The sequence below is a fragment of the Nicotiana tabacum genome, chromosome 10 (assembly GCF_000715075.1).
Source record: "Nicotiana tabacum cultivar K326 chromosome 10, ASM71507v2, whole genome shotgun sequence".
Classification (NCBI taxonomy): domain Eukaryota; kingdom Viridiplantae; phylum Streptophyta; class Magnoliopsida; order Solanales; family Solanaceae; genus Nicotiana; species Nicotiana tabacum.
Genome location: NC_134089.1, coordinates 5,966,159 through 5,979,974, shown reverse-complemented (window position 1 = coordinate 5,979,974; position 13,816 = coordinate 5,966,159).

Sequence of the window (13,816 nt, the reverse complement as noted above, 5' to 3'; positions counted from 1 at the left end):
GCGTGTAATGAATAGTTAGTTTCCCCTTTATATAGTAGGAGAGTTTTACTCTAAGTACAATTCTAAAAAAGATATCTTTCTTTTTGCTAATTAATGATCCATCGCTAATACGGGCCGAAATTTACGTCGTGACATCCGGTTGGGCACGGATATCATGGACCTCTATTAGTCGTGGGCGGTTGTTTGGTAATGCTCTCCAAAATCTTGGGAATCGACCCAGACCCAGAGGACGTGGTCCCAGTGTCTCCGAGGGCAGATGTTTTGCTCGAGCCCTTATACGAGAGGCTCATCGCCCTGATTCCGATTCTTTATGGTCACGTCCCTGCTCCGTCTGCCTCACCGGGAGATCGGGATGTTCAACGGGCTTGGTTCTCCTATTCGGTCAGGGCCAGTGTCGGTGATTGCGATTTGGTTCCTTCTTTCCTAACCGACTTCGGGTTCTTTATCGTCGAAAGAGCCAAAATCAGGATCACCTCATCGACCGCAAATATTTCTTTTGCGGCCGGCTGCTTCCCGTAAACTGTCTTGGTCCCCCCCGGTGCGGGGAACTTCAGTGCCTGATGTAGTGTCGAGGGATTGCCCTCATGTTGTGAATCCATGGCCTTCTAAATAGAGCATTGTATCTCATATCCCCTTTAATCACATAGAACTTTGTTTCCTGAATGGTCCCAAGGGTGTTCGTCGGTAGGTTATTTCCCTTTTAGTGGTCTCGCATGTCATGTTGAATCCGTTTAAAACCTGGACTGCATGTACTATTTGGTCTCGTGGAACCAACTGCTTAACAACCCAAGAGATTTGATCCTTGGAAAGAGATTGATTCTTTCCAAGAATAAGATAGCTAGTCGTTGCTTTTCCCTTGATTTCCTTCTATCAGCAGATGTATGTAATGAGGGCTTGCTCCTTGATTGTTGGTTCTTCCGAGATTAGTCGCGTATCAACCTTTACTGGATCTTCGATCTTCTGGGATGCTTGCCTTGATTCGTGCCTTAAGTTTAGGCTTGCTTGATTTTCTCCATCGCAACTGGCCGTTACTCTTTACTGATTGATTTGCTAATTGAGTTCTTTCCTTAGTTATCCAGATTTGCGAGATGCTGATTGGATTGTAATCTTTGCTGATTAATTTTTTTCCTTAGGCATCAAGATTGACTCCAGCAGCCTTGTAGTATCTTCTTGATTCATTGCAATTGATTTCCTGCATATGTATATTATTTGCATCATTAAAACTGAATATAACAGCTCTGTCAATCCTATTATGGATGTGTCTGTTAGTCCATGTGTAATATCTTCCCACACTCCTCATTTTAGAGAATCCAGTATCTAATAAAAACTCCTTAAAATCTCCGACTTCCCAATCCTGCAGCTGGGTTGCCACACATCCTATCATCTACTTCCACAAATCTCCGATTTGTGGACTCTCATTCCACAAATCTTTCCTTGCTTCAACCGTGTGAAATCTATCATATGAGAACTTAGCTTTAGACAAAACTTATTTATTTACGGATGCATTAGAAATATTTCTTGTTAATCGGATCTAGCATTTTTTGGAATTGTCATAGTTTAAGAAAACTAGTTGAGTTGGAGAGTATATAATTAAGTTACATCAGAAGTCATAGCTTTGCTTTCAATTAATAGAAATAGAACTAGTGAAATTTTTTGCGCTTAGCGCGATTATAATAAATATCACTAAATTTAAAAAAAGAAAAATAACGACATATAGTGGATGAGAGAGATAATTTTTAAAAAATAATATGAATATAAAAGATAATTCTAAAATTGATAAATCATATACTTATTATTTTAATTAGAATTAGATTTTAGGTAACTGATGTTTTCCTGATTTTCTTTTTAAAAGGAAATAAAAGAGAAAAGATTTTTAAGAAAAAAATTTCATTTACATATATTATAATTAATGAGGAGGAAGCGAGAGGTTAATACATGACTCTTTAAGTATAATTATATGTTAAAGGCATTTAAATAGATAATTTTTCCATTAAATAGTAAAATATCGGCTTTGCTAAAATTTCTCCTATTCAAATCAAAGAAATATGAAATAAATAAAAAAAAACTAATAACAAAAAGAAAACAAAAGAAATATGTGGAAACTGCCGCGTATTCTTTTTTATATTCCTTCTCGTTATGCCCTTCTTAGCCTTCGTCTTTATCTTTTCTTTTCTATTTATTAGCTTCCCTCTCATATTCTCCATTCCAAGGAGAATAGAGTACTTCATTTCATAATACTTGCTCAGTTATTTGTATTCTCAGCAAAATAAAAATGTTTTTGTCTTACAAATAATAGGCAATTCAAAGAGAAAATCAAAACATAACTTTCAAAAAAAAAGAAGATAATTATCATAATACTTCAAAAAGAATCAAAAGTTACAAAGTAAACCAAATACTTTATTTTATTTTGTCGTACATATATTACATGATCCAATCATATGAACAAAATGAAAGACAATTTACTACTTAACTTTATAAAAATCACAAGTAGAAATGAAGTAGAAAATAATTTCTATTTTACAGAAACAAACATGCCGATGGCTAAAGAAGAACATGTGCCTACTCTGTGACTTTTTGCCCTAACACTTTTTACTGACTAAAAGAAATAAGAAGTGTTGCCAAAATATCCAATGAAGGGCGTATTTGAATGTTTAAAATTTATCAATTTTACACAATGAGTTGTTATTGGTTAGTAGTTAGCAGATTTCCAACAAAGTTTAACTCATAAGTAATTAATTTGAGTCTAAATGAAAATACACACTTGCGACAAACAAGAGTTCATAGAAAATAAAGCGAAAGAGAACACACGAGAAAGTAAATGGAGAAGAAAAGATACAACTTGAGACCTTAATCTTAAGAAAATAGAAGGAAATAGAAATGCAAAATCAGTGTATAATTTTTCGAGTTCTTGTCGGCACCCCCTTCCGCAATATCGATCATTATTCAAGAGCCTTCTTCCTCAAAAGAAACTAAAACATGAATCAAATATTGCAGTAAATATGACAGCATTACTATTTCAGGTAGAGAATAGAAAGGGTAGTCTTGGGTAGGGGTCTCATGAAACAAACTTAAGAATTTATATAGGAAAAAATAGATGAATACCATAAGGTATTTTAATTATTAAATTAAATATGTGGGGGTTATGAATATGAAAAGCACGGGAGTTATGGATATTATTAAGAGTAGAAGTCAAGGTAGTATAAATTATGAAAATAAAAGTTTAAATTTTAAAGTAAATAAAGGACAACAAAGATAAATAAAGAAAATGATATTCAATTGCTAAAGCTATGTGAGCTTTGTTCTAGAAAACTACTATATGGGTTCTTTATTACTCATTTACTCTAGATTAAATGAGAGAAATGAAGGGGAAGATTAAAAAAAATGAGATAAATTATCATAAACTTACACATTAAACATTTGGAGGTTATGAATATGAAAGTGATTGGAGTTATTGAGACTACTAAAAGTATAAGTTATGAAGATAAATAGTTGTGAGTTATGAAAATAATTTTTTTTTATTTTTATTATAAAATAAATTGAAAGAATGATGAAAAATCCCCCAAAAGGAGAAAAAAGATAAATATGTTTCTTGGCCTAAGAGAGGTGCCACCTCACTTTCTTATTGTCCACTTATATATATATATATATATAGATTTAATTTTTGAATATGACTTGTGCTTATCAATTGTTCTCCCAATTGATGCATCTGCGACTTCCATATTAAATATTAATTTTTGAGTTAATTGAAATGGAATAATAATCTATAGAATAGGAGTCGCGTGCATATTAATTTTACCTTTATTTTTGTAGATGAAAAGTTAACTTTGGAAAATTATTCTCATAAATGCATATTAATTCTTAGTAAAAATTTTACCATTGATTTTGAGTTTCTTTTTTACTTTTCTTTCAGTGTTCATTACCCACTTAGAGGCCCGATTAATTTGGATTCACGTTTGATCCATCTATCTATATAAATATATAAAGAAGGGATTTCACAAGATGATGTGGCATCTCTTATATTGTACGAATCCTATTTATTTATTTTTCTCATTTTTTGACTTTTTCCTTTCAATTTAACCATTTATCTAAATTTTAAAAATTTATATCCATAACTCACACCTTTTCATTTATTGTGACTTTTCAAGTTCATAACCCCCCCTCCCCCCCAATTATTTAATTTGTTATAAATTGCATCTTGGGTTGTGACTTTTGGAATATGTAACCCCTATTTGTTTATTGTGTTATAAATTGCATTTTTTCTTTCTTTTTTTACTCACTCAACATCTTTGCATCACACTTCAGTTTTATATTTGTTGATGAAGAAATAAGTTCTCCTCCTCTGTTATTAATTTTTGGGTATTTTTTACTCTCCTATCGGATTTTCATTTTCTTGTGCTTGGGTTTTCTTTACTGAGTTGCTCTGTGCGTATGAAAAACATTCGAGTACTAAATAGAAATTTACATAAAATAATAGCGGAATCAAAAGTTATGTGTGTGAAAAAAAGGAAACTTGTCCTACGAGGCCAATATGCCAGCAACAGATTTATTGCCTCGGCATCAACCTCTAAATAAAAATTTACATAAAAGAGTAGCGGAATCAAAAGTTATGTGTGTGAAAAAAGGAAACTTGTCCTACGAGGCCAATATGCCAACAACAGATTTATTGCCTCGGCATCAACCTCTAACACTCTATCAATGTGGCTGACTTTATATTTCAAGTCTTTTATTTTGTTAACGGAGAGGTAGTTCTCGCTTTGTGATTACTTGGTTTATTGTTATTTTGAATTTTTAACATTTTGCTTATGTTTTTTTTTCATCTCTTTTTCTTTTGTGCCAATAGATCCACTCAAAAATAGATCTGAGACTAACAAATATGCGATTTATTCTTATTACCCATTCCTCTGTATTTCTTTCCTCTTTTTTTTTTCCAATTAAATGTTAGTTTTACTTTTTAGATATTCATATTGTCAATGTCATTCCCTATTTAGGAAACAAACATTTATAACTAAGTTTATAATCTAATGTTAATGCCTTTATTTTACATGTATAAAAAGTTTTTTTCTTTTATATTTTTCTTCTTTAAATATACAAATTTATACTTGTATATTGTCTCACTTTTTTCCTTTTTCCTTTAAATTGTTACATTAAGGTATTTTTGGTGGAAAGTACTAATTATATGTCAATGATATGGATAATCATTAATGAATTGCCTCACAAAATGTACGAGCACTGGTAAATACATAAAAAAAAAAGGCAATAATGTGCTTATGTGTGTTGTTGTGTCATATGAATGATTAGAAAGCTAAATACTTTCTTACCTATGATTTTGTCGATTTACAAGATCGGTTCTTCCTTTTAAAGGCACAATTATCTTACCATTGATTTTAATGATTGTTTGATATTTGGTAGCTTTTACTTTGATAATTTTTCGCAAAAGAAAAAGGTGAATATTTCTATTATGCAGGAGAAATAAATAAATGAATATAGGAATAGTATATGTAAGAGAATAAGATAGTGTTAGAAAATGATTCATTTTTTTATTGCAATTTTAGAAAACTTAAAAAGATGTTACTATTTAATGAAATAGGATAAAGATGTATGGAAAATCACTATAAATCAGTAGATGGTTAAAAATATATATGATGGACTCCAAGGTAGTGTAACATTTCTCTTAAAAGAAACAATTTTTGTTTCCTTTTTCTCCCTCTTTCAAGGCACATCTAGCATTTATACGAAAAGAAAAAAAAAATCTTTCAATGGAAATAACTATGCATTTTGTAAATTATTTAATCGAGTGGTATTGTATTTCATTTCTATCTGTTGAATTGAATAGTTCCAAATCATCTTATACTTAATTATAATAAAAAAATCAAAATCAATTACAAAAAAATTTAAAGAGTGCGTCAATTAATAATATTTTTGTGAAAAGAAAAAAGGAATAGTGCAATAATTACTACTCACTCACACCTATATGAGCATATAAGTCAATCGTCCTTGACATGATGAATGCTATTTTTCAATTTAAGGGTTTAATGAAATTAATATTAGTTGTTTCTCTTTTATAGTCTAAAGAAAGCAGTGGTGGATGAGTTTCTATTGATATATTTTCAAATCTAAATGTTTGGCTTTATCAGACAATAATTATATCTTTAGGATAATAAAATTATCTATGAAATTGATGATATGAAATATTTTGGAGCTAATTAGAAAAAATATATTTATAAAGAAATATATACACATGAAAAATTAATCTACTCTATCCCGGGTAAATTTACAATAAGATCGTATTGCAATTTAAATTTTTTTATAACCGCGCGAAGCGCAAACAAATTGACTAGTTTGATATGATAAAGTTCTCAGTTGGTAAAGTACATTCACCCACGACTGTTAGATCCTGAGTTCGAGTCACGTTGGAGGGGAGTGTGAAAATACTATAGATCCTCCTAAATTGGGAGGGATTTTTTTTAAGTTCTCACTATCAAAGATGATTCTATTTTTTAAATTCGAAACTCGTGACCTCTAATTAAGGATAGACCTATAGTTACCACCGTACAGAAATCTTTGGTGGTTATCCTCATTAAGGCCTTCAATTCTTGGTTACCTTCCTAAATAAATCTTTTTTTATAATTCAAACTGTTGTACATTTTCGTATAGGAGCTCTTATACACCTTGCCAAGATTCAATCGTAACCCAATAATTAATATGCGACACTCAAAGATGTGGAACACTTACGACCCTCACCTGAGTTCAAGTAATATACATCGACAATATAAGAAAAAAATTACACCACTGCACACAATTGACACACTAAGAGCCCGTTTGGACATAAGAAAATTTTCTTTTTTTTCAATTTTTTTTGAAAACAATGTTTTGTTATCAAAATCTTAAAAATTTTCCAATCTCACTTGAAAATGGTAAGGTTGCTAGTGTTTAGTTGCAAAATATGTTTTAAAAAAAGACATCCAAATATGTTAGCAAAACTTATAACCAAACACAACTTCATCTTCAATTCAAATTTTAGTGAAATTCCAAAATTGAAAAAAATTATAGAATTCATGTCCAAACGCCTACTTAATTTTGTGATGTGGCATACCATGAGCATTGTGCATTATTGGTGCTAATGGCCATGCCAAAGACCAAGAACGAAGCTAGAATGTCAGCTATTACGGGTTTAACAGAACCCAATAGCTTTGGTTCAAACTCTATATTTATTTTAAATTTTTTATTAAAAACCCCTATAATAATTTGGAATCTAAAATTTTAGAATCTCAAACTCATAAGATTCAAATCATAATCCCGCTTGACAAAGACATGTGACATTCAATGTTATATTACTGGACCATCAAAACCATTTAAGGGAAATTGCACTAGAAAGTACTATCCGAATTTGTTCAATAATTTATTCCTGTGAGTGTACTAAATAATTATATAGGGAACCTTTATCTTGCTATACAAATTAAAACAGTTTCTTTTGTGGTAAGTAGCCACCATTTTTTGCCAAGAGTTTACCTCCCCATTCAACTCGGGAGAAATTAAAAAATAGCCAGATTTATAATTGGTTGATCAAAAATAGCCCAGTTTCAAAAGTAATCGAAATTTAGTCATTTTTCATGTAAAGATAAATTTGAGCGAAAACACTGTTCAAAATCTGAAAAATACGCCAGTATATTATGCTGGAGTTCCAGCATAAGTATACTTGAACTCCAACATATTATACTGGAGTTCCAGGATAAGTATGCTGGAACTTCAGCATAATATGATGGAGTTCGAGCATAAGTACACTAGAACTCCGGCATAATATATTGGAGTTCCAGCAAATATACCGGTCCAACATAATATACTGGAGTTTGGAGCACCGGTGCTCCAGTCTCCAGTATATTATACTAGAGCCAGCAAAGTATACCGGTCCAGCATAATATGTTGGAGTTCATACACAGGTGCACTGAATTCCAGTATATTATGCTGGACCGGTCTTTGTTGCAGCAAAATAGTGGCTATTTTTTACTGACTTGATAAATGCTGACTATTTTTTATGACCAATCCGAAAACTGGCTATACCGTACTATTTTTACGTCCAACTTTGTTTTGTTCATTTATTTCCATTCTTCTTTAATCCATCTAATAAGTATCCATGACCGACCAAATGCCACGCAAGGCTGACGGCATACATAAAATTTTGATACCCTTTATCCTTGAGAAATTACTATGAAAACACAAACTGACGTGAAAATTAACATGAAAAATAATTAGATTAAAAATAATTAAATAAAGCAATATTGAGCTTTTCCGGTTCGACGAATTTCTTGTCGTTGATTTCTTTCTTTCTTCTTGTCTTCCCATATTTGAAACTCACGGTCTCGTCTAGCTTGGATTCACATGATATACGATTCATTAAAAGGAAAAAAAAATGTTCTTCAATAATTTTCTAGATTTCAAAGTTCGAACCCGAAATTTTTAATTAAAAATGGTTATAATTTCAATAAGTTCATGATTTCAACAGTCAAAGCCAAAGATTCAGCTACTATCTTTGCCCATTTCTTAATCGAACGAGAGATTTAAATAAGCAAATCAAATATAGGGGCCAACATTTTCTTTTCAAAACCACTAGGGACTTTAATTCGGAATTTTTACCTCCTGCAGTAAAGATTAACACCTTATTTATTTTAAATAAATATCATTTAAAAAAATTATGTTCTATAGATACCTTTTAATGTTTATAGCAAAATATCTAATTTTGGTTACCTCCTACCCCTAAGCCACTAAATACGCTATTCAGTTACACTATTTTCTTTCTCTATCTACTTTGATACATGTCATATTTTCTTTCTCTATCTACTTTGATACATGTCATTGTCTTCCCCCATATTTTGGGCTATTCTCCGGCGCCAACGCTCTTGAACTAGACTCTGCCATTCTTCCACCAAATCCCTACTGCTGCTTTTCACAAACCAATTGCCAATATATTTTTGGACTTTGACCTCTCTTTATAAAGCTAGAATAAACCGAAGTAGATTTATTTGACTTGTGAGAAAAACATAGGTCTATCGGGAACAAAAACCTTTTGAAAGAATCCAACAACAACAACTTGTCGCCATTGCTACACAAGTTGGGAGGAAGTGACCTCGGCTCCGGCACCATCGCCGAACCAAGGCTGCGCGTTTTCACTACCGGCTTCCGGTGAACGGCGGATTCGCCGGAAATTCGGGTTTGTTCTTGAACAAAGACGACGGAGTTTGGGGCTAAGCAACTTGATTTTTTGTTAATATATTTCAATGTATTTTCATGTATTTCATTGTATTCATTGTCTTTTTTTTTTCTTTGTAATTCAATATATCTCATTGTATTCCATGTATTTCGTTGTATTCACTGTCTTTGTTTTCATTGTATTTCAGTGTATCCCGCTGTATTCTATGTATTTCATTGTATTCACTGTCTCTCTATATGCCATGAATGTATTCATATGTTTTTTTAATTAATATAATTTATGTATTCAGATGTATTATATAATTTCTCTGAAGATTGCTATGTTTTTGGGGTATTTTTCGGTTGAGAATCTTTTTTATAACTGAAAATACAAAATTTATGTGTTATAATTGAGTTTGTTGAGTTATATTAGGAGTTTATTATGTTAATTGATTCACTTTCTGTTTTAAAAACAATGTAATCCCCTATTTCATGCCGTGAATACAGTCGAATACAATAATCTGTCCAGCCGTAATCCCATGTTTCACTTCATGAATACAGTCGAATACACTCGAATATAACAACTGATTAGCTGAACTTCCCTGATTCACGCCTATTTTTGCTACTGTATTCATGAATACAATAGCTTATATACATCAAATACATCTTATAACGGCAAAAATGGTAGCTATAATCCATAATATAGCAAATGGTATCTATAGATGACTAATTACTACTAAAAGATAATGCTTTATGAAAATTGCCCTTTTAATTCCGGTACTAAAATTATTAAGGATTGTTGATAACTTGATACCTTTTAATGTTGAGTAATTACTGAATATTGACAGTACTTATAGTTATATATTCTAATATTAATTGTTTGCTATCTTATTAAAGATAAAGATTTATTGTAAAGTTAGTCGGAAAGAATGAATCCCAAAAATATAAATAAAAAATAGTCTACAATCCAAGCTCTTCAATTGATTAATAAAAAGTCCTTAGTTTGTCATTGTGAAATTGGTAATTAAACTTATTTTTATCACAAAGGATACTATGAATTGTATTTTTTATACTTCAAAGGAAAAATGAGAAGGCAACTCTAGTATTCAAAGGAGTCTTATTTTAGCTTTTCAATCTACACTCTAATTGTTGTGTAAGCTGACTGAACAATCTCAGTCATATATTCTTTTTCGAATGGTACACGTGTTATGTCATTTTTTTTATCAATACGAGAAATTCCACTACTAAAAAATTAGGTTTTAACGACTGACAAATTTTAGAGCTAAACAGAAAAATCTCTCGCTAATCTCATTTAGCGACGGATTATCAAAAAATTCTGTTAGCTGCGAGCATTTTAACGACATATTAGCGACAACGTTCGTAGCTAATTCTAATTTTTGTTAGTGTTTATTATGGACGAAGAACACAAAAATTTGAGAATTGATAAAAGCCAAAATCTCTAACTAATTGTATAAAAATAAAAGAAAAGTGGATTAACACGTTTCAGAAGAAATAAAAGCTAAAAATTTTGAGAATTGATAAAAGCCAAAATCTCTAACTAATTGTATAAAAATAAAACAAAAGTGATTTAACACGTTTCAAAAGTAATAAAAAACTGAAAATTTTGAGAATTGATAAAAGCCAAAATCTCTAACTAATTGAATAAAAATAAAACAAATGTGGATTAACACGTTTCAGAAGAAATAAAAGCTGAAAATTTTGAGAATTGATAAAAGCCAAAATCTCTAACTAATTGTATAAAAATAAAACAAAAGTGATTTAACACGTTTCAAAAGTAATAAAAAACTGGAAATTTTGAGAATTGATAAAAGCCAAAATCTCTAACTAATTGTATAAAAATAAAACAAAAGTGATTTAACACGTTTCAAAAGTAATAAAAAACTGGAAATTTTGAGAATTGATAAAAGCCAAAATCTCTAACTAATTGAATAAAAATAAAACAAATGTGGATTAACACGTTTCAGAAGTAATAAAAGCTGAAAATTTTGAGAATTGATAAAAGCCAAAATCTCTAACTAATTGAATAAAAATAAAACAAATGTGGATTAACACGTTTCAGAAGAAATAAAAGCTGAAAATTTTGAGAATTGATAAAAGCCAAAATCTCTAACTAATTGTATAAAAATAAAACAAAAGTGATTTAACACGTTTCAAAAGTAATAAAAAACTGGAAATTTTGAGAATTGATAAAAGCCAAAATCTCTAACTAATTGAATAAAAATAAAACAAATGTGGATTAACACGTTTCAGAAGTAATAAAAGCTGGAAATTTTGAGAATTGATAAAAGCCAAAATCTCTAACTAATTGAATAAAAATAAAACAAATGTGGATTAACACGTTTCAGAAGTAATAAAAGCTGAAAATTTTGAGAATTGATAAAAGCCAAAATCTCTAACTAATTGAATAAAAATAAAACAAATGTGGATTAACACGTTTCAGAAGTAATAAAAGCTGAAAATTTTGAGAATTGATAAAAGCCAAAATCTTTAACAAATTGTATAAAAATAAAACAAAAGTGATTTAACACGTTTCAAAAATAATAAAAAACTGGAAATTTTAAGAATTGATAAAAGCCAAAATCTCTAACTAATTGAATAAAAATAAAACAAATGTGGATTAACACGTTTCAGAAGTAATAAAAACTAAAAAAATTGAGGATTGATAAAAGCCAAAATCTCTAACTAATTGTATAAAAATAAAACAAAAGTGAACTAATACATTTCAGAAGTAATAAAACTAAAAAATTTGAAATTTGATAAAAGCCAAAATCTCTAAATAATTGTATAAAAATAATAGAAAACTGGATTAACACGTTTCTAAAGTAATAAGAAATTAAAATTTTTGAGAATCGATAAAAGCCAAAATCTCTAACTAATTGTATAAAAAAAAAGTGAACTAATAGAGGTCTCGGATTCGAGCCCCTGGGTATGGAGTCGCCTTTGTTAGGGAGCGCTTTACCCTCAATGTGGGACTTTCCGGCGTGAATCCGGATTTAGTCGGGCCTCAGTGTGGATCTCGGATACTGAGTGGAAAACCAAAAAAAAAAAGTAATAAAAGCTAAAAATTTTGAAAACCGATAAAAGCCAAAATCTCTAACTAATTGTATAAAAATAATAGAAAAGTGGATTAACACGTTTCAGAAGTAATAATAAACTAATTTTTTTGAGAATTAATAAAAGCCAAAATCTCTAACTAATTGTATAAAAAATTAAAGAAAAAACTGATTAACACGTTTCAGAAGTAATAAAAATGCTGTACCATTTATCCCCACATGTATTTTACCAACCAGAGCGTGTCAAAAAGCCCACAATTTCTTCTCACCTTTGTAACTGTTCGTCTGAATTCAACACAAAAAGCCATCGGTTTTTCCAAAATAAGAAAAATGGAAAAAAACAAATAAAAATCTGTCCAAAATTCCAACACATTCCTTTGAATTCTTCACAACAAATCAAAATCCAACGTTCACCACTTCACCTACACAATCTTAAAGCTCCCCACAACAAAGATTATCCTTCTAATTTTACATAAATGCAAAACACATCCATTTTGTTTCTAAAATTATACGTTACTTCCATCTAATTTGATACTTTTATAATAACGTTTCGTTAGTGGACATGCATTTTATTTAAAAGAAGTTAAAGTTATATAATTGAAAGAAAGATTTTACCAAAAAACTAGCTCAAACTAAATTTTGGAACTTGAATTTTTTTCCCCCCAGAAACTGATCAAATTTCATGAACAAATAATATTTTTTTGATTTTTTAAAAATAAAGGTAAAAAAAATCTATGTCCATACGGGAAGTAAGTTAAAGACATTAATTTGATTTGTGTATATTTTGTGGCAAGATAATAAAATATTGAAGTAGCGACTAAGGAGCTTTTTATTCTCAAACTCGATGAGTGTTATTCATGATATCACATTTAACTTATAGTCTGGATCAAATTAAAGATGAAAAAGGATCAAAATAACAAACGTTGTTAATGTATGTATCAATTTTTTTGAAATCTAAAATTTAATTGGTCTGCATTATAAAAACCTATTCGAAGTTGAGATATCTTTCAATATGTTTAACTTAATGTTCTATTATCAAACTCGATGATAGTTATTTATGATGTCATATTTACTTTAGAGTTTGAACAAATTAAAAGATAGAAAAAGATCAAACAACTAGTGTTGTTAATGTACATATCACCTTCTCCGAAATCTAAATTTAATTGGTCTACATCATAAAAAAAATATTACAATTTGAGATATTTTCCAAGAAATGTGTTTACTTTTGCAACTCCATTTCTTTCTTTATGCGAATAATAAAAATTTTAATGGTAAAAATATATTAACCCTACAAACTAACATTATATTAATTTAGTATTGAATTGAAGTATAACCAACTCATATAACCCAATAAACCAACAATGCAACACAATTATCAAATGCAAAGATGGAAAAGAAAGAAATGCCAACTTGGGAACTAAAGAGTCGTAAAACGTAATTCTTAAAATTAGAGAGGGGATCATTTGAAATATGATAGAGTAAAGGGGAGGTTAATACAATTGACTCAAACTTGTAACTTAAAGACGAAAATTCCAGGAATATTACGACTAAACCCACCC